Below are 20,938 nucleotides of genomic sequence, written 5' to 3'. Positions count from 1 at the left end.
CTCCGAGCATATGTACATCTATGTTACGCATGACGGCAGGCCAATGAACTCAATACCTCCACGTTCGTGGAAGAATCCCTTGTCCCGCCAGGGCTTGAAATCACGTGGATGCAGTGTGCTCTCACCCGGAAGGGAAAGGGCTTGCCTGCTTTATTTGAATCCGTCAGGGAGACACGAATCCGATAAAATGATTCCCTCGTTCAAACTGCTTTTCAGAAAGTCACAGGAATGTGCATAGTGCCAACTGCAGAGTGTTTAGCAGTATCTGGGCGTAGTTGTAAAAGTGGCCATTTTTTTTTCTAAGTGAGAATCTCCGCGTTTCATCTTTCTAGCGTTTTACATGTACCATGCATTGTGCATTGTATTCCCACAGCTGACGCAAAATGTTTGCGATGGTTGCCAGGAGGCCATCGGACGGAACAATAAGGATCGACAGCTTAAATTGAAACCTCCCCTTAGAAAAATTTATGAATTACTGTGCTGATAAACCTCTTACACGATTAGATTTTCAAACAACTGAGCAGACCTGAACGTACTCAGCCATTTCGCTCTTTACTTTTTCTGATCAACACTTAACTGAAACACAATATTTTTAGCCCAACGCAATCTGACTTTCAGTAATCTCTACAAAAGAATGGCTCTGAATAACAATAACCTATACCTTTCATGAATCACTTACCTCACAAAAATCTTCGTTACTCGAACTACTGCAGTACAGCGAGCGCCAATACTGCCAGCTAAATAAAAGATTCTGACTACTGAAGGCACTAACTACTGATATAATAGGCATACTTAGCAAATGAAAGATTCTGATAGAGAACAAACAATGTATTTACCATTATAGTGTTCAAAAGTCATAAAATCATGACATCCAGTCTTACAAATTTACTGTCTCTGATAGACACACGTCCAGATCATCCGCTCTCAAAACTCCGCCATCTCTCTCCCCACATCCACCACTGCTGGCGGCTCACCTCCAACTGCGCAACGCTACGCGCTGTTCACATCCAACTGCCCAACACTACAATAGCGAGTATTACAACAATGCAAACTAGCCACAGACTGCACACAGCACAGCCAGTGATTTTCATACAGAGCGCTACGTGACGTTACCAACGTAAAAACTTAAACAGCCTACTTACAAGCTGTTACCCCTCTCCTTGTCGCCGCAGTCCCACAAGCCTCTCTGTGTCCCTGGGAAGTCTCACAGCGGTAATCCGGTCCCTTTGCTACCGCTCGCAAGAAAATCTAACGTTGCGCATCCATAGATTGCCGGTCAGAACAGGAAAGGTTAATAAATAGACAAGATAGACTGATATCATTACTGGTATTATTGTCCAATTTATATCAAGTGATCGAAACATGCCCCTAATACTGAATAATTTAACTAGCATAATATACTGACGGAAAAATTGGAACACAAAAAATAATTAATGTAGAGTAATGAAATTTCGGGAATACATTTGTGTAGGTAACATATTCAAGTGATTAACAATGCAAGATCACAGGTTAATAGAAGGCTTTGTAAATGTGAAATAGCGGAATATTAATAACAAGTGTAATCTCCAGAATGTTGAACGCAAGCTTACAAAAGTACATGCATTGGGTTGAACAGGTGCTGGATGCCAGTTTCTGGGATCGAGTTGCAGGCCTGCGGCACTTGGCCAGTCAATACAGGAACAGTTAATGACGCTGGAGTTGTCGTCCCATGATGTCCCACATTTGCTCGACTGTATACTGTAGAATATGTTGGGTTGCAACAACGGTGTGTAGGCGAGCATTATCGTGTTGGAAAACACCCTGGAATGCTGTTCATGAACAGCAGCACAACTGGTTGAATCACAAGACTGAAGCATAAATTTTCAGTCAGCGTCCGTGGGAGAACCACGAGAGTGTTCCTGCTGTCATGTGAAATCGCTCCTCAGACCATAATTCCAGGTGTACATCCATTGTGTCTAGCACGCAGACAGGTTACTTGCAATCTCTCAACTGGCCGGTTTCTAACCAATCACTGGGACCGAGGCAGAATGAGATTTCATTAGAAAACACAACAGATCTCCACCCTGCCCTCCAATGTGCTTTCGACTGACACCACTGAAGTCGCAAATGGTGGTGGTTTGGAGTCAGTGGAAAGTACACCGCGCGGTGTAAGTCGGACTGTTCTTCAAGTAACCGATTTGTAACAGTTCCTTGTGTCACTGTGGTGCCAGTAGCTGCTCAAATTGATGCTGCATGGCGTCATTATCACCTTCAAGGCATTCCTGACTAGCATCAACTCACCACATCCAATCTCAACCGTAACTAACGCACAAGAACTTTTACAGCGTGTGTTTAAAGCAAACCTGATATGTAACCTAATAGAGGCACATCTAACGCCACACACGCGAATGGCGCGAAATTTGGATAAGATATCATCTTCCAGCTGCAGAAACAAGCCTACTAACTTTCGTTCACGTCGCACAGCTCCTTCTTGGTGATCCGATTTTTTTTTCTGTCATTGTATAAATGAGATGTGTCAGCCCACAGGTGGATCGACGCCTCACAATTAACTGTTTTGTCTGTGGCATTAACTATTATCATACAGTTGCGTTTCTACTGTGTTTTTCACATAGCAGTCATTGTATGGGAACAGAATTGCAAATTGAAAAAGACTCACGCCATTTTTCACTCGAGTTTATTTTCTCTTTATGGTGGTGAAAGGATTCCACCTACTTTGCTCCCTCCTTCAACCGCAAATATACACTGCTCTCCAAAACTTATGGGCGAGTTAGATCAAGTAAAATAACATACGAGGGGCGTTTGAAATGTCCGTGCAAAAGTAAAAACTACTTACGTGTTTGGGGTAAACCTTTCTTATTTTTCGACATAGTCTCCATTCAGACTTATACACTTCGTCCAAAGCTGTTCTAATTTGTCGATCTCTTCCGAGTAATAGGAATTGTCCAAGTCTACAAAATAGCTAATAGTGACTACAATCACCGCCTCGCTTGAATAAAATTTTTATCCCGCTAGCCTTTCTACACATTGGGGAACAAATAGTAATCCGAGGGAGCCGAGTCTGGAGAATAGGAGGGATTTGAAACGAGTTGGAATCCTATTTCCGTTAATTTTGCTACCACAACTGCTGAGGTGTGTCCTGGTGCATTGTCATGATAGAAAATGACTTCTTTTGCTGTCCAATCGCCGGCGTTTTTCTTGCAGCTCGGTTTTCTAACGGTCCAATAACGATGAACAATATGCACCTGTAATAGTTTTGCCCTTTTCCTGATAATCGATGAAGGTTATCCCTTGCGAATGCTAAAAGACAGTCGCAATAACCATTCCGGCCGAAGGAGGAGTCTTCGCCTTTTTTGGTGCAGATTCTGTTTTAGTAACCCATTGTTTAGATTGTTCTTTGGTCTCAGTAGTATAGTAATGTATCCATGTTTCATCCACAGTGATGAAACGACGCTTTAAGTCCTGCGAATTCTTCCTCAACAGCTGCAAACCATCCTTGCAACACTTCACACGATTCTCGTTTTTGGTCAAGCGTAAGCAATCGCGGAACTCATTTTGCGGATAGCTTTCTCATGTCCGAATTTTTATGCAAATATTATGTACCCATTCATTCGAGATGCCCACAGCACTAGCAATCTCACGCACCTTAACTCATTATTATCAATGGTTTCTGGAGTCGTAACCTCCACAGGGCGTCCAGAACGTTCAGCATCACATGTGCTCATATGGCCATTCTGAAAATTTTTAAACCACTTATAAACTGTTCTAACCGAAGGTGCAGAGGCACCGTATAGTTTATCAAGCTTTTCTTTAGTCTCCTGAGGCGTTTTGCCTTTCATGAAGTAATATTTAATCACGCCACGAAACTCTTTTTTGTCCATTTTTTGACAATCACTCGACTTCGTTGATTCACACGAATGCCAAACACAAAGAAATAAACCAATATGGCTGAAACTTGGTGTGCGTTCTCGCCAAAGATGCTACTAACTAAACATGACCTCGATGCGCACCGGTGGTGCCATCTCTAGGATTTTCCACAGACTTTTAGAACGTCCTTCGTATTAACAACACCGTGGAAGTGAATGGAAGTGCGGGAGCATGTTGCCAGAGGTCTTCCAGTCGTGCACAGGAAGCTGGATGTCTCAGAGTGTGAAGATCAGTATCACTGAAGCGACGGATTGGAGGCAGTTGAAGGAATGGGAAGAGAAAGAGAGAGAGAAAGGGAAACGGTAAGGTTATTTGTGTGTGTGTGTGTGTGTGTGTGTGTGTGTGTGTTTGTGTGTATGTGTGTGTGTGTGTGTGTGTGTGTGTATGTGTGTGTTTGTGCGTGTGTCGATCAGCGTGCAGTTACGGTGGATGGACTGTAGCTGTGTTCTTCATTGCAACATGCACCAGAGACAAGATCTGTATGACTTCATGAGGGGAAGAATCGTCGAAATACTAGAAGAAGGACGAAGTATGACGATCTTAGCCACGAGTCTGGTGTTGCTCGCAGCACTGTTTCACGTGCATGAGGAGGCACTGCTGCCTGAAGAGGAGAAGACGATCGACCATTACGAACTGCAGCGGCGGATCACACCACCCCATTGAGCAACGGGCAGAAAGGAACCTACGTCAGACAGCGAGTGCAACACCAACCACACTTAAGAGGAATGCATGATGCACAATCTCACGTTCTACAATGGCACGGCGACTACATGGGTATGGGCTCTTTGTCCGACGAGCAGTACGTTGTGTCCCGTTGACATCCGCACATGGGCGGCGCCATGTATCGATGGTGCCAAGACCACACAGACTGGACCAACGCGGAGTTGGGTAGCATGCTTTTCTGACATTGGTGTAGATTCATCCCGATAAGTGATGCATGGTATACTCTCGTATGGTGAGAATTGGCAACAGGTAATGAAATCAGGAACATTGTCGAACATTATCGTCTTGGTGGTGCTGGTGTTATCGTGTGGGGTGGCATGGACGTATTGACCTCCAACGGGCAACGTCACAGTGATACTGTACTCCTTCCCAATGTGCGTCTTTTCAGGGGTGTAATCAGCCCTGAAGTGATTTTTGTGGATGACACTACATGACTCCAACGAACAGTGTAATTGCAGCAGCTCTTTGGACGTGGGGATATTCGGCGAATGGTCTGGTTTGCCCGTTCCTCCTATTTAAAATCTGATCGAGCACGTCTGGGTCGCCATTTGGGTACTTACTGCGGCACGTCAACATGCATCAACGACCATCCAACATTTCTCAACCGCGCTGCTGGAGGAATGGAACGCCCTACCACAGGAACTGCCTATCAAACTTGCGGCCAGCATGGAGACATATTTCAGAACATACATTATCGTCCGTGGTGAACACACATTCTATTATAAACCACTGTTGCAGTTATTTCAATGCATGGTGTAGGTTTCATAGAGCTGTGTTACTTAGCAGTGACACATCATGTGAATGTTACTTTCGTCCTTTAGTTTTGCACACCATAATATGAAGGGCTTATTTCAATAGTGGTACAAGTCCATTTTTGTTCATCTTGAGATACAGAATCCTAAAGTTAAATGAGCGCTGAAAAATTTTCAGTTGAGATACCAGAAATATTGTAGCATATGGTTTCTTGCTAGAGTTGAATCTTTCTTTCTGTTTGCTTGGATCATTAATTTCAGAAGTATTATAGGCAGAAAAGTGGAGGTAATGGACTTGTACCGGTATTGAAATAAGCCCTTCACAGGTTACATCCATTTGCAAGACAACAGATAAAAAACTCTTCCCTTACTTTAGTTTTATCAATAGAAGTAGTTCTCTGCAATAGGCTATCAGTGTTCACGAAGTCATATGCGTATGGCACGATTTCATGAAATGTATACTTTCTGCCATAGTTTGCTATTGTCGCAGACCAATATCCCCTACTACAGTTTTGACATGCAATATTAAACACGAACTACCTGTTGGGCATTACGTTTCCGAAAGCCGGATGTGAGTCACAGAACAAGGGTTACTGAGCTCGGGCTTATATGTGGTTTCTAATGCAATTATAATTTCTTTATACATGCCTAGCTACTTTGACCATTCTTTGTTAATTTTCGCTTTTATAAGGGCTGTACTGCCACTGACGTGCTGCCTTTTTTAAAATTTCCTTTAACTTGGATCATCATCAGAAATATATAGTTTCAATTATCAGTATAATATAAAGTGCGGAGAGTTTCTGAATCCCTCTCTGCGCGTCGCCGGAATGTGTAATAGTAGTTTTACAACGTTTTGCATAGCTAGAGAAACAGTAGATCTTCTACTGAACCTCGTAACTTTCATACTGAGACTGCAATGTGTTCTAGTTGTGAAACTGAAAGCCCATGACTAAGAGCAGTAACTGTGTTGACGTTCTGAAAAAGGCCGATTGAGCCTATTTTGTGTACTTAAAGAAGACATTATAGATACTTCTTAAGAAATAAAATTTGTAGATGATCTGTAAGACGTAAACCAAGTTTACCAAGTTCTACATGTACACTATCGTTCACTGACATCAGTATGTGATACCCGGATCACCCAGTTCATTAGCCAAAAAATTTGTGCGTGTGCCGTATTATACGGGGCTTTTTTATCCAAGTACTCCTTACAAGACACAGAACTATTCAAAAATAGGAAAAAACAATTGTCAGACAACAGTTGTTGAAGTATGGGCCAAGCTATACTATGATTTTATTTGCTTGAGTCAGGAGCATACACATAGGATTCCACAAATGTACAATTTCAGATAAGAAGGAATTTATACATTTACACACACATAAAATTGAAATGAAACTAGCTGGTCGGTGTAGCCGATCGGTTCTAGGCGCTACAGTCTGGAACCGCACGACCGCTATGGTCGCACGTTAAAATCATGCCTCGGGCATGGATGTGTGTGATGTCCTTAGGTTAGTTAGGTTTAAGTAGTTCTAAGTTCTAGGGGACTGATGACCTCAGCAGTTAAGTCCCATAGTGCTCAGAACCATTTGAAATCATACTATCTTTGACCAGAAACGAGAAACCCCTACAGTATTTTATTTCTCCTTGAACAACTCTTCCAGACTATAAGAATCAGAGCAACGTAGACACTGACGCAGAGATTTTGTTGTCTACACTTTTCAGAATTCACAAAGTGTTGGTCGTTGTAAGTACCTGCATTTCATTACGTTGTTCTCACGTTTGTTGATGCCTGTTTCGTAAGCTGTTCACTGATCTCCATTTGGTCCAGTCCAAGTTCTGGCCGGCTGATTAGCCTTCTGCTGGCTTTACTTCTCCTTGGAGATGACTTGACTGGTTGTCTGAGGCTTCCTTAGCTGCTGTTTTCAGTGCAGATGTTGACTGTAAAAAGCTCTTCCTAGAGTTCAGGCACGAGAACGTCCATTCAGTGGGTGTAACTCATTTCCATCAATCTTCTTCCTTCCGGCTTTTGCGGTTACTTTCCGGCGTATGACACTAGGAACAATGCCTGCCATGCATTCCATTTTATGAACAGGAGTTGGTTTCAGGCATCCAGTCGTTAGTCATGCATTGTCATTAAAGCCTACGTATAGTTCTTTCGTGTGGGCGGATTTATGTCACACTGAGGTGCGATATTCGCATCCGAGGGAAAGGGTTCCACAGCAGAATTACAGACCCTCTAGGGATGGGCTCTCCATCTACCCTCAAAAATTTCCAGATGACGTTATTTCGGGCTGACACTAATATTTGGTATTAAGGCACTGTAAGGTTACTGTGTGTAAAGCAATGTTCCAACCCGAACAATTTTACTTTTCCTCCTGCCTGTCTGTTTCGTATGCTGGAAACCGCAGCCATGTCTTTTTCCTACAATAGCCTTCTGCCAGTTGAAACTACAAGAGTGCTCTATGTAGTTACTCCTCGTTGTTACGCATCCTTCAGGCCATCTTTCTCAAACCAGTCACCAACACAATCACCCATTAAACGTATTCGTTAGGTGTCGTCACAATTGGCGTCTAAAATCGGGTGGTGTTACATCATGCATAGACGTCATCCGTCGTCTTTCTGCAATAATAAAGTTCTCCAACAGCACTGGTAGTTTATTACGTACAAATTTATGAAAACTAATAACAGCGCATACTGAAAGGCACCTATAAGTGCTATATTTGACAAAAGCACCACAGAAATGAGTAATGAGCATTGGACGCCAACAGAAAGACAGCCTCTCCCCTGAGTACAGACTGTTCTCAACACAAGTACAGACGCCCATATCTCAAGAACTACAATCTCAGATTCGCGTGAACGAAGCCAGTCACAGAATATACTTAACCTGAGAATGTTGATTAATAGGGAGGGAGAAGTTGCTCAACGCGAAGAATATTCTCCAACGTCGTACGAATAAAACTAGAGAAGCTTCTCACAACCGGAGAACAGTCTCCGTTTTCTGAAGTGAGCTCTGTAGCATGCATGGAGCTGAGTTCGTACTGTTGAGGGCTAGTTTTAACGAGTTTCTTTAGCAAAAAGGCAGAATTTACGTTGCTCGCAAGGTGGAAAAAGATGGACGTATCCCAAAGGAAGAGAATCTGTAGAAGGTTATACAGATTTAAAAAGGAACACAATTTTTGGCTGGTGGATGACTTCCATCCCGAAAGTCATGAAAGACGAGGGGACGCGTTTTCAAACGAACGGAAAATGAAACCAGTTTTGTGGTAGCAGACCCATGTTTTCAGACTGGTGTAGGAGAAGACTTAGCCAGGCAACTGTGTTAGTGTCGTTTTCAGAGATTCTTCATCAAGTCATGAAACTTTGTGTAAATGTAGATGAATGTATTAACCGAAAGGGCTTTTCTAATATCCGTGTGCAGCTGGTATCTAGCTATAGTTAGATTTTTAGTACTGTCTACGGTTCGTGGCCTAGGTCTGTACATGATTCTGGGATATGGACAAGCATTGATTTGTGCCTGTTACTGAGGTAGAAACCAGTCTAAAGCTTTAATTTTAGAGATGACACTGGACCATAGTTAATGACACCACTCCAGAAACCACAAACACCCTATGGAGAGGCTACAAGTATACGTCGAGAGAACCTACATTCAAAACAAGACTTTTCCAAACAAAAATCTTTAAAGTATTCATACTCTGTTTTACGAGGATGATTTAAGACACCTAATGGCGATGACAATAATCGTCCAGTAATGGGAGAAGAAGGAGCAGCAAACATGCGTGAACAACAGAAGACGATAAATTGTTAATATTATTATTCATATGACCCGTTGTCTCTGCAGGTTGGAAATTCAGTTCATCTGATTTGCGAGGGCCCAAAATTCTGAACAATAGTTTAGAGCTCGCTTATCTATGGTTTGCATACATTTCATTTTACTTTGACAGACATTTTCACTTCGCAGATGACTTCTGTTAGCAAACTCCGTTTCAACCACCAAGTTGTTATTCGATTTTCAGTGCCTTTATCCAAGGAAGCTGTAGATTTTATTACCGAGCCGGGGTACTTGAATTTAGAGGTTGATGTTATAACGTCACTGTCTAGATGCTGCAGTGGCTTAGAATTGGTGGCCATTCATAAAAAGTTGCTGTACATACACTCCGTTTCGGTCCTACTTAAGTCTTCAACATTCCACCGCGATGCACCAACCTTTAAAGCTGTCTTCAATTTCTGGTAGCGAGTCTGCTATTAGAACTATGTCGTCAGCGTAAAAAAGTGTGCTGAGAGTTGGTTTCTGCAGATGTTCTGTGGCGTTGTTCATGACCATATTGAAAACCAATGGGCTAATAATGATGTTAATATTAGGTTGGAGCTTAAGCTCGTAGCGTTTTTGTTTCGTGTGTTGGTATTCCGGCAGATGTGGGTTTATTCATCGATTGTCATTTTTTATTTGTAGTTCACAATTGTTATTTGAGTTTTCATGTTCTCATATTGCTATTTACTCGCCAGGGCAGCCGAGAGCGCTAATGTGCTGCTGCCTCGACTCGGGTAGGCGCGCGGACCCCGGAATTCCCGGCGGATTAAAGACAAGGGCCGGCAGGCCGGCCAGCTTGGATGTGGTTTTCAGGCGGGTTTCCACATCCCGAAAGGCGAATATTGGTGTGGTGTCACCGCCAGACACCACACTTGCTAGGTGGTAGCTTAAATCGGCCGCGGTCCATTAGTACATGTCGGACCCGCGTGTCGCCACTGTCAGTACTTGCAGACCTAGCGCCACCACATGGCAGGTCTAGAAAGACGGACTAGCACTCGCCCCAGTTGTACGACGACATTGCTAGCGACTAGACGTACGAAGCCTTCCTCTCATTTGGCGAGAGACAGTTAGAATAGCCTTCAGCTAAGTCCATGACTACGACCTAGCAAGGCGCCATTAGCCTTACAGTGATTGTAATTAACCGTATCTGGAGATAGACTCATTTGTATCGTCAATAGCGATGTACCACAAGGATGAATTAAAGTTAAGTATTCAAGGAGCTGCATATTTTTCTCTATAGCATTCATCAAGTATCCTGTTCCAGAACTCACGCCAGCCGGCGTGTGTGTACGCGTGCCTATCGGTAACCTCACCCTGTGTCTAGACTCTTGTCTAGACACAACAATTGGGCTGATCCCCATGTTCTGCCTGAGGTACACGAGTCGCAGACATCTGAAAACATTCACACTATTTCATGGCTTACACTAGACGCACACAGCTGTGGTGCACTAATTCCATCCCGGAGGGTTTCGGGTGGCGGCAGGCCACCCTCTGCGACTAACACTGCCATATCAGTAGTACCACGGCCGACCCCGCGTTGAAGCGGGACAAAGGCCCCAAGGAAATGATGATGATGATGGCGTTGTCATAGTGCTATATGGAGATAGTGGGTGGAACTGTGGATGCTGGAAAATGGAGTTACAAGGGGGAAATTGGAACATTTCCTACATTTTATACTGTTTGAGTTCAGTACAGAGATGTCAGGAGTTGAGACAGCCAGAAACATTTGCGGCATGTGTGGGGGTAAAGCCATTGGATAGAGCAGGTAAAGAAAGTGGTTTTTTTTTCGTTTTAAGGACGACTTTTTTCACATTAGTCAGTCTCCAACGTCCAGGAAGACCTTTGGGATTTGATGAAAGGATTGCTTAAACTCATTAATCCGCAACGATCCACATCAGCGTACACGAGAACTGGTAAATCTGATGAACTGGAATCATTCCACCATCGTGCGACATTTGCATGCACTAGGGTAGGTTCAAAAACCGGGTGCATGAGTACCGCATGCTCTAAACCAAAAACAAAAAAATCAGTTCATAGTCGAATGTACATATCTGCTTGCTCGTCATCATTTGGCTCACGAACAACAGCGACCTTTCCTATCCTATATCGTGGTGACGAGAAATGATATCTCTTCGCTAATGTAAGGAAAAGCAAGGAATAGTTGAGTCCAAACAAAGCACCAACTTCCCGTACAAAGACCACCGTGCTTCCACAAAGACGTTATGAATCTGGTAGAACAGTGACAGTGTGATGTACTACGAATTGCTTCCCCGACGTGTAAACGTCACTGCCGACATTTATTGTCAACAAGTGATGCGTCTTGCAGACGCAATCCAAGAACAACGACCAGGAACACAGCATGAAGAAATGCTACTCCACGATCTTTCGTGTGACATCACATCTGCTGAACTGCTGTTCAAATCGCTCGTCAATATTTTCCAAAATACTTATTTTATCAATTATTCTTGTTAATATTTGCTGCCAAAATTAATTATTAGTGGATTTTCATTCATCTTAGTCTCTCTTTTTGTGTTATTGATTCGTGTGGTCTGTTATTCGTGAGTGTGCTTACGTCGTTCATAGAATTCCCAGCAGTGTGTTTACATTTGGAGACGTGCGGTTGCTGCTGTAGCGGTTTTAAAGATAAGTACTGTCGAAGTTGTTTGTGCACTGTTATTAAATTATTAAATTTAGTAGATCTCACAGTGTCTCGTACTGTTCCTGAAGAAATAACGGTTTAATAAACTTTCGGAAACTTTCACTCACCGTGGTTTATAAGGTTGTTTGTGCGTTGCAGTCGTTTATTAAATTTAGTACAGTGGTTTACAGCCGGCATTTCTCACTGTTTCTAGTTAAGTGTTTCAGTAAAATTTTTCGCTCACTGTGGTTAATTTCGACGACTGTTTCAGTGGACGCCTGAATTTTTGGTTTTAGATAAGAAATTGTGTAAACTTCTTGTGGTATTGGTATTAGTAGTGGTTTACTAGTATTAATAGAAATAGTTCCTTTCTTAGTAGAGAGCGAAATTTGAGGTCACTATTGTTACTTTGTTAAATCGTTCAACTGTAGTAATTGAACGTAGGAAACATAGACGCTTAGATTTTTCATTAATAGTTAACATTTTACCATGAGTGAGAAATGTGGGCTTTGTTGTCTGTTTGTGAGTTGTGGGTTACCGTGAGAGATTTGTTCAAAGCATTTTCATTGTGGAATTGCAGTGGGGAAGCCAGTGGGCATCCTAGCCAGATCTTATTCTGGAAACGCAGAATTTGTAGAAGAAATACACTACTGGCCATTAAAATTGCTACACCACGAAGATGACGTGCTACAAACGTGAAATTTAACCGTCAGGAAGAAGATCCTGTTATATGCAAATGATTGGCTTTTCAGAGCATTCACACAAGGTTGGCGCCGGTGGCGACACCTACAACGTGCTGACATGAGCAAAGTTTCCAACCGATTTCTCATACACGAACAACAGTTGACCGGCGTTGCCTGGTGAAACGTTGTTGTGATGCCTCGTGTAAGGAGGAGAAATGCGTACCATCACGTTTCCGACTTTGATAAAGGTCGGATTGTAGCCTATCGCGTTTTCAGTTTATCGTATCGTGACACTGCTGCTCGCGTTGGTCGAGATCCAATGACTGTTAGCAAAATATGGAATTGGTGGGTAATATGGAACGCCGTGCTGGATCCCAACGGCCTCGTATCACTAGTAGTCGAGATGACAGGCATCTTATCCCCATGGCTGTAACCGATCGTGCAGCCACGTCTCGATGCCTGACTGAACAGATGGGTACGTTTGCAAGACAACAACCATCTGCACGAACAGTTCGACGACGTTTGCAGCAGCATGGACTATCAGCTCGGAGACCATGGCTGCGGTTACCCTTGGCGCTGCATGACAGACAGGAGCGCCTGCTATGGTGTACTAAAGACGAACCTGGGTGCACGAATGGCAAAACGTCATTTTTTCTGATGAATCCAGGTTCTGTTTACAGCGTCATGATGGTCCTATCCGTGATGGCGACATCGCGGTGAACGCACACTGGAAGCGTGTAGTCGTCATCGCCATACTGGTGTACCACCCGACGTGATGGTATGGGATGCCATTACGATCCGTGGCTCTACCCTTCATTCGATCCCTGCGAAACGCTACGTTTCAGCAGGATAATGCACGACCGCATGTTGCAGGTCCTGTACGGGCCTTTCTGAATAGAGAAAATGTTCGACTTCTGGCATGGCCTGCACATTCTCCAGATCTCTCACCAATTGAAAACGTCTGGTCAATGGTGGCCGAGCAACTGGCTCTTCACAATACGGCAGTCACTACTCTTGATGAACTGTGGTATCGTGCTGAAGCTGCATGGGCAGCTGTATCTGTACACGCCATCCAAGCTCTGTTTGACTCAATGCCCAGGCGTATCAAGGCCGTTATTACGGCCAGAGGTGGTTGTTCTGGGTACTGATTTCTCAGGATCTATGCACCCAAATTGGGTGAAAATGTAATCGCATATCAGTTCCGGTGTAATATATTTGTCCAATGAATACCCGTTTATCACCTGTATTTCTTCTTGGTGTAGCAATTTTAATGGCCAATAGTGTAAGTTAACATAGTAGCAAGAGCGTAAGATCTGTGCCCTCCAGGTACAGCTGCAAATCGCAAAGGAGGAACCGGAAAGGATGAGGATGGAGACGGGCGCTGTGGAATTGGATCTGGCAGTTGGTAAGAAGGCAACTAGGAGAAGGAGATATCAGGCGGTTGTACTTTGTGTATCACCTACAAATGGTTCAAATGGCTCTGAGCACTATGGGACTCAATTGCTGTGGTCATAAGTCCCCTAGAACTTAGAACTACTTAAACCTAACTAACCTAAGGACATCACACACATCCATGCCCGAGGCAGGATTCGAACCTGCGACCGTAGCGGTCGTGCGGTTCCAGACTGTAGCGCATTTAACCGCTCGGCCACTCCGGCCGGCGTATCACCAACAGATTTGACCAACTGTGAGAGTTTAGTGGAGAGAAGCCTCTTGTAGACGTAGGTGTAGGAAACACGCAGCAGACCTCGGTAGTTAAGGATAGTAATACAGTTGAAGTTTCAGATAGCAAGAATAATGTTCTTCTGCTAAGTAGTTCACATGACAGAGGTGTAGACCAGCAATTGCAGGTAGTGTTGGGGAACGAGTACCAGGTCACCAACATTGTGAAGCCTAGTGCAGAGGTGGGTCAGGTAAATGTTAACGTAGGAGAGTTATGTCGGAATTTTATGAAACAGGAGCAGGTGGCGATTGTGGGTGGAGCTGGGAATAAAGGTGATAGGGACGGGGAGTATAATGTAGGTGGTGACCTGGAAAAGATAACAACACAAACAGGTGTCACTTCGTACAACTGTTTCAGCGTCATGATAGATCTCATCTTAATGCTGCTGTTAGGCCTGTTAATACGGGGCTTGAGAAGGCATTGATGGTGGAGAGCGTGGCTCACATTGATGTGGTTCCAGTTGAATCTATCGATAGATGGGAATTCACTAGGAATGGCCTGCACCTAAATACGTGTGGGAAGGACAGGCTGGCAAAGCTGATAGGTAACAGTGTAGTGGGCGGCGGTGAAAAAAGTCCCTACGGAACCAAACAACCGAGGTCATCGGTTGCATGGGGGCTTAATTAAATTTTTTTTGATTATGCAAATAATTTTTACTGTCTGTCCGGTTACGCAGTCTCGTAACCGGTTGGCCCTGACTGGTATTACTCCGCAATCTGACTGCTTAGAATAGCAACAAAGAATGAAAGAAAATTTCCGTTAACACAATTAATTAATTAAGTCCCCAGCAACAATAAAACCTACAAAACAACAAAACACAAATGTAACTGTTCTGTGTGTGGAAGTGTGATTCAACGTACACATCTGGCACGGTATTTCCTCAATAAGACAAGATATTTTAGATGCCATTTAGACTGAATTAATTAAATGAAACTGAAATACTATAATTGCACATAGAAACCCGAATTGCAATCTAATTAATGAACACAAGCCAGATGCTTTGTTGACTGAACCTGTGACCAAGAGGCATTATTGTTTAAGACATTGAAATAATAAGAAAAAGGAATTTTTTACCTTCATATATATTGACGAAAAGTACACTCTGATCATTACAACATCTCCATTCGAACAACATCTGCTGTCTAGCCCATCAAAACAACGGCACACGACATGGCCTCAAAAGGTACAGCTTAACCACCACCACTTCTGAACAAACACTTTCCATGCGAACGTCTCAACAACAACTCCGCCTACCACCGCTTCTGAACCACTACTGCCTGTGGAGGCGGCTGAATAATACTCTCTGGCGCAGTCTCTGGCGCTGTGACCCAGTGTAGCCACCTTTCACGGTCCCTAGGCTAACACACTTCTTAACCTAACTTAAACAAACTGACACTAAGGACAACACACACACATACTCATGTCCGAGGAGAACTCGAACCTCCGACGGGGAGAGCCACGCGAATCGTGGCAAGGCGCTCTAAACCGCGCGGCTACCCCGCGCGACTCGGCTGTGGGTGTTTAGAGCTGCACCTTTTTTTAGTGTGAAGTCAACTGATAGGTACCCCTGCTTAAAGGAAGTCTCTCCAACAAGGCAACCATCCTCAAAGGAGGACAGGTGTCCATGGACTGAAGGGATTAGCATATGTGATCAACATATAAGAGGTATTAGAGACATGGTTAGTGTACTGCAAAGAGACGTTGAATTGACTTTATTGATGCACCAGAGTTCCACATAAATAATGTGGCTATTTAGAGACTACCTTTAACAGGATACAAATTAGCTGGCTGTTTAAAAAAAATGGTTCAAATGGCTCTGAGCACTATGGGATTTAACTTCTCAGGTCATCAGTCCCCCAGAACTTAGAACTACGTAAACCTAACTAACCTAAGGACATCACACACATCCATGCCCGAGGCAGGATTCGAACCTGCGACCGTAGCGGTCGCGCGGTCCCAGACTGAAGGGCCTAGAACCACTCGGCCACTCCGGCCGGCCTGGCTGTTTTCAAGGAGTTCTTTGCGGAATGGGTGATTTTCAGTAAACTATCACAAGAATTCAAAAATCTTACCAGTAATGTATGCGCTTTCAAATCTGAAGAGATTCCTCCTGGGTCACTCCTTCTACTCTTCTGAGGAGTACCTTGAAAAATTAAGCTGACACCTTTGTTATTTTGTGGATTGCGTTTACATGGACTGATGTTTTTTTTTAGGTTTCTTACAGATTTTATTTTATCTGTTATTACTTTTATGTTGTAATTTCATTTACTGACATGTTCCATGACCTTGGAGGTTTCCTCCTTAATTTGGCCATTAAAAATAATCCCGCCCGCATTCTGCCAGACTGGCAAAAAACACTAAAGAAGAACTGGACTAGCAGGTCTTTTCACACTCACCTTATTCACCTGATCTTGCGTTCTTGGATTTTCACCTCTTCCGATCTCTATCGAACAACCTTAAAGGAACTTCCTTTCCGGATGAAAATGCGCTTCAGACATAGGTTAACGAGTTTTTAGTCTCAGAACCACCTGATTTCTACAGTCGAGGAACGTAAAAGCTACCCCAGCGTTGGCAGACTTGTAAATGGTGGATGACAATCCATTATTGGTGATTTAGCCTCTGCTATCTGTTTTGCTTATCAAACCTATGAAAAAACGCTACGAATGTATGCACCAACCCAAGAGGAATATGTTTACAGTAATTTGGTTCTAGCTCAGAACAGTATTACCTCCTGTAAGAACGCGGGACGCTTTTGTTGTACACCCTGTACACGAGACAGGAGCGAAGTGTAACGCAGTGCTGTGTGGCGTGGTGAGGTAGGAGCACGCACGATGGTGTAATAGCCTCGCACCTTAGGCGTGAGAGCGCCTGCAGGTGACGTACGACTATAATGGGAACCTGCAACCTCACCACCAACACGTTCGTAATTAACGGTGTAATTAAGCTAAAGGGAGGTCCGCTGAATTCATGCGCAGGCGAATGCAATAATTTTAAGCGGAGAACTACGACTCAGGTACTTCACGTTTCTCCACACCCAGCCTCATTGCATTTTGTTTCAGATGTCGTGCGGCGTACCACATAACGTCTTTTTTGCAGCTGAAGTGGAATTTTCTATCTAGCACTGGAACTCTCTTACTGTCTTAAAATGCCTGTGAATATATGTTTATGTTGCTAAAGGGCCTTCTTGTCGGAGTATCGCAACATAGCCTTGGCAATAGGTCATTACAGCCGTTTCCAGTAGGTGATGTATGCAATATCAATATTACGTGAAATAGTTGTAGCGAGGATTGCAGTATGGATAGAGAAGACGGATTTTCTGCATCACAAGAATTTTTTTTATTGAAGTTGGCTATGCTTAGGGCTCTCGAACTGCTGACCGATGAGACAAATCTGGTGTAAAATGGCCACACACGGTGGTGGTGGTGGTGTGTTGGGGCTTATGGGCGCTCAACATCGAGGTCATCAGCGCCCTGACACACATTAAAGGGAACGAATGTGGACAGACCTAAGAAAACTAAAGCGCACACTCAAAGAAAGCAGGAAAAGAAGGAAAATGCTACATAAGAAAGTAAAACCTAAGGAAAGGGGAAACATAGCAACAAGGATGTCACAGGAAATTGTTATTGGCTGGCCACTTACATAAAATATGGGCGAGATTGTCACACAGTGAGCAAATTAAAATCCTCTCCCTAAAATCTTTGTAAAAACATTTGACAGGGCACAGAACTTTAAAACTTTAACCACATTCGTCCGAGTGTTGCCTAAAAGAGATGGCAGGTCCGCTGGCAAGTCAGCCGCGACCCGCTGGTCAGAAAATAAAACGCAATCCAGTAACACGTGGCGTACAGTGACCTGGACGCCGCAAGCACCACACATTGGAGGGTCCTCTCGCCGCAGAAGGAAGCCATGCGTCATAGGGCTGTGGCCTATTCGAAGCCGAGTGAGGAGAACCTCGTCCCGTCGATGGCGCTGAAAGGAAGTACACCACACACGCGTTGTGGGCTTGACTATACGGAGCTTATTGTCAGTCACTTCCAGCCACTCATCCTCCCACCGACGCATGACCCGTGAGCTCAACAGCGAGGTGAGTGCGTGCAAGGGGATAGCACACTGAGATACTTGTTGATCGAGACACGCCTCCTTGGCTGCGAGATCTGCCCTTTCATTCCCAGCAATGCCGACATGCCCCGGACCCAGCAGAAAGCTACAACCTTCCCCAGTCGCTGTAGTCGGAGGAGGGCATCCTGGATGGTCTGGACAATTTTGTCTGCCGGATACAAACGTTGCAATGAGTGAAGGGCACTGAGTGAATCGGAACAGACAAAAAATTTAGGAGAGGAAGAATGTCTCATGTGCTCCAGTGCCCGCAAGATCGCAGACAATTCTGCATCAAAGACAGTGAAAGTCTGAGGCAGTCGGACCTTGAGGACACGATATGGAAAAACAACTGAGCAACCAACAGAATCCTCTTGTTTCGACCCATCCGTAAAAACAGCTACATAGTCGTGGTGCTCACATAAAATGGCAGAAAATGCTGCATTAAAAACGGTGGCAGGAGTGCAATCTCTCTTGTACTGCAATAAATCTAAAATCACTCTGGGCCTCTTCAGTAACCAGGGTGGCAGGCGGTTAAAAGCTTGGATTTGGGGTTGTACAGACACCACACCGAGGGACTCTAGTACACGTTGCACACGGATCCCAAACGGCAACGTAGCCTGGGGACGGCGGGAAAAAAGGCGGTCCAGAGGTGGATGGGCAACAAGACGGTGAGCAGGCGAGCTGGTAGCTGCAAGAAACTTACAAGCCTGGCGCACCAGCAGGAGCTGCCGCCGGATGGTAAGTAGCGGTTCGCCAGACTCAGCACAGAGGCTGGGTACGGGACTGGTCCGATAAGCACCCGTGGCCAGTCGGATCCCAGCATGGTGAACAGCATCAAGGATCGGCAAATAAGATGGCCTCGCTGACCCATATACTGTGCAGCCATAGTCCAGCCGTGAACGCACAAAAGCTCCATAAAACTGAAGGAGACGCGCCCTGTCCGCGCCCCAAGACCTGTGGCTGAGGCACTTGAGAATGTGGACACCAATGAGAAGGTGTTCTGAACAAAAGAGCGATGTGCGATGCGATTTCGCTGAGAACACATCTGAGAAATAGTGAACGGACGACTTTCAGGGAAGTGGTGCCACAAACACTGACGTGCAAAGGAAGTACCCGGAACTATGATTTCAAGCTGAAGAAACATTTCACTCATATGGGATAGAGAACAACAAGCTGTCGTTGTCATTCATCATTCTACTACCGCTCAAATCATCTGCGCAACGGTACATAAAAATCTGTCTAGTGATTTCTCAGTGAACTGAGAGCGATTAGCTTGCACAGACATTTTTGTTGTTTTATTCACTCGGTCTGCTCTATGAGTTATATGGAGTGTACATCCGACACCAAGTTGCTTACAGATGTTTCCAAACTTCAAGGAATAGCTACGAGGTAAGTAGTTTACAGACACATTTGGGCCTCGAGAAACTATAATCGAGGAATCTTTATAACATTACTAAGAGAGTGGACTGAAGAATTGGTTCCCATTCTCCTGGAAAGCGTGGAAATCGATGGTGATTCACCAGAATAGTAGGAGATGGCGTGTTCTAAAATCGATGTTGTTTGCACAATGCGCTTGTGATTTACAAATATTTAATTTTTATTTTTCCTCGACAAACAACCCTGGTACCACTGTCATGAATGCTTGGAAGATGCCATCTCCAGAGAACTAGGTTTATGGTAAACAAGACTCCAGACCATCGCTTTGGCACAAGATTACATATATATCGTCCATATCATAAACATCCTCTCCAGTGTTTCAACGTTTCATCATTTTCATATATGTGACAGTGGTTTCGCCACATTTCGGCGACATTTGCTGCACTCGGCCGGTGTGGCCGTGCGGTTCTAGGCGCTTCAGTCTGGCACTGCGTGACCGCTACGGTCGCAGGTTCGAATCCTGCCTCGGGCATGGATGTGTGTGATGTCCTTAGGTTAGTTAGGTTTAAGTAGTTCTAAGTTCTAGGCGACTGATGACCTCAGAAGTTAAGTCGCATAGTGCTCAGAGTCATTTGAACCATTTGATGGGCAGGAATGGACCATGGTCTATGGGTAGCGTCTGTAACTAGTAATGAAAATGTCCTGGGTCCGGTGTAGACCCTAGTTACGGCTTACAGTTACGACAAAAATCATTAGCAATGACGGCTCAAGACTGCCGGTACAAGAAGTCAACCCCGCTCTGCCAATGGTTTCCTCAAAGATGACGGAGGAGTGGACGGAGGTTCAGGACCCTCTCTTCCCGTTTGGGTGCGGAACTTCGCCTAAACACGTAATAATCAGCACTGATTAACCGCGTGAGAAAGCAGAAAGCAATGGAAACCAAAGCATTGAAGACACATAATGTGTGTCCACAGGACATGTGGTCCGTAACTAAGTATAAATGTGTCGCGATGTTATTTTCATTGGCAACTATTTACGATTAGCCCGCATTGGGACTTGCGGGAGGGGACTGCCCATGGGGAACTGACCGTGAAAGAGAGATCGAGTAACCAACGGAAGGGTAACGTTCTACCATTCAGAGAGTAGAATGTCAGTAGTTTGAATATAGTAGGAAAGTTCGGAAATCTCAAAAGGGAAATACAAATGGTCTCTCT

Source organism: Schistocerca cancellata, chromosome 5 (assembly GCF_023864275.1).
Source record: "Schistocerca cancellata isolate TAMUIC-IGC-003103 chromosome 5, iqSchCanc2.1, whole genome shotgun sequence".
NCBI classification, from domain to species: domain Eukaryota; kingdom Metazoa; phylum Arthropoda; class Insecta; order Orthoptera; family Acrididae; genus Schistocerca; species Schistocerca cancellata.
Note: the sequence above shows the minus strand (reverse complement) of the source record.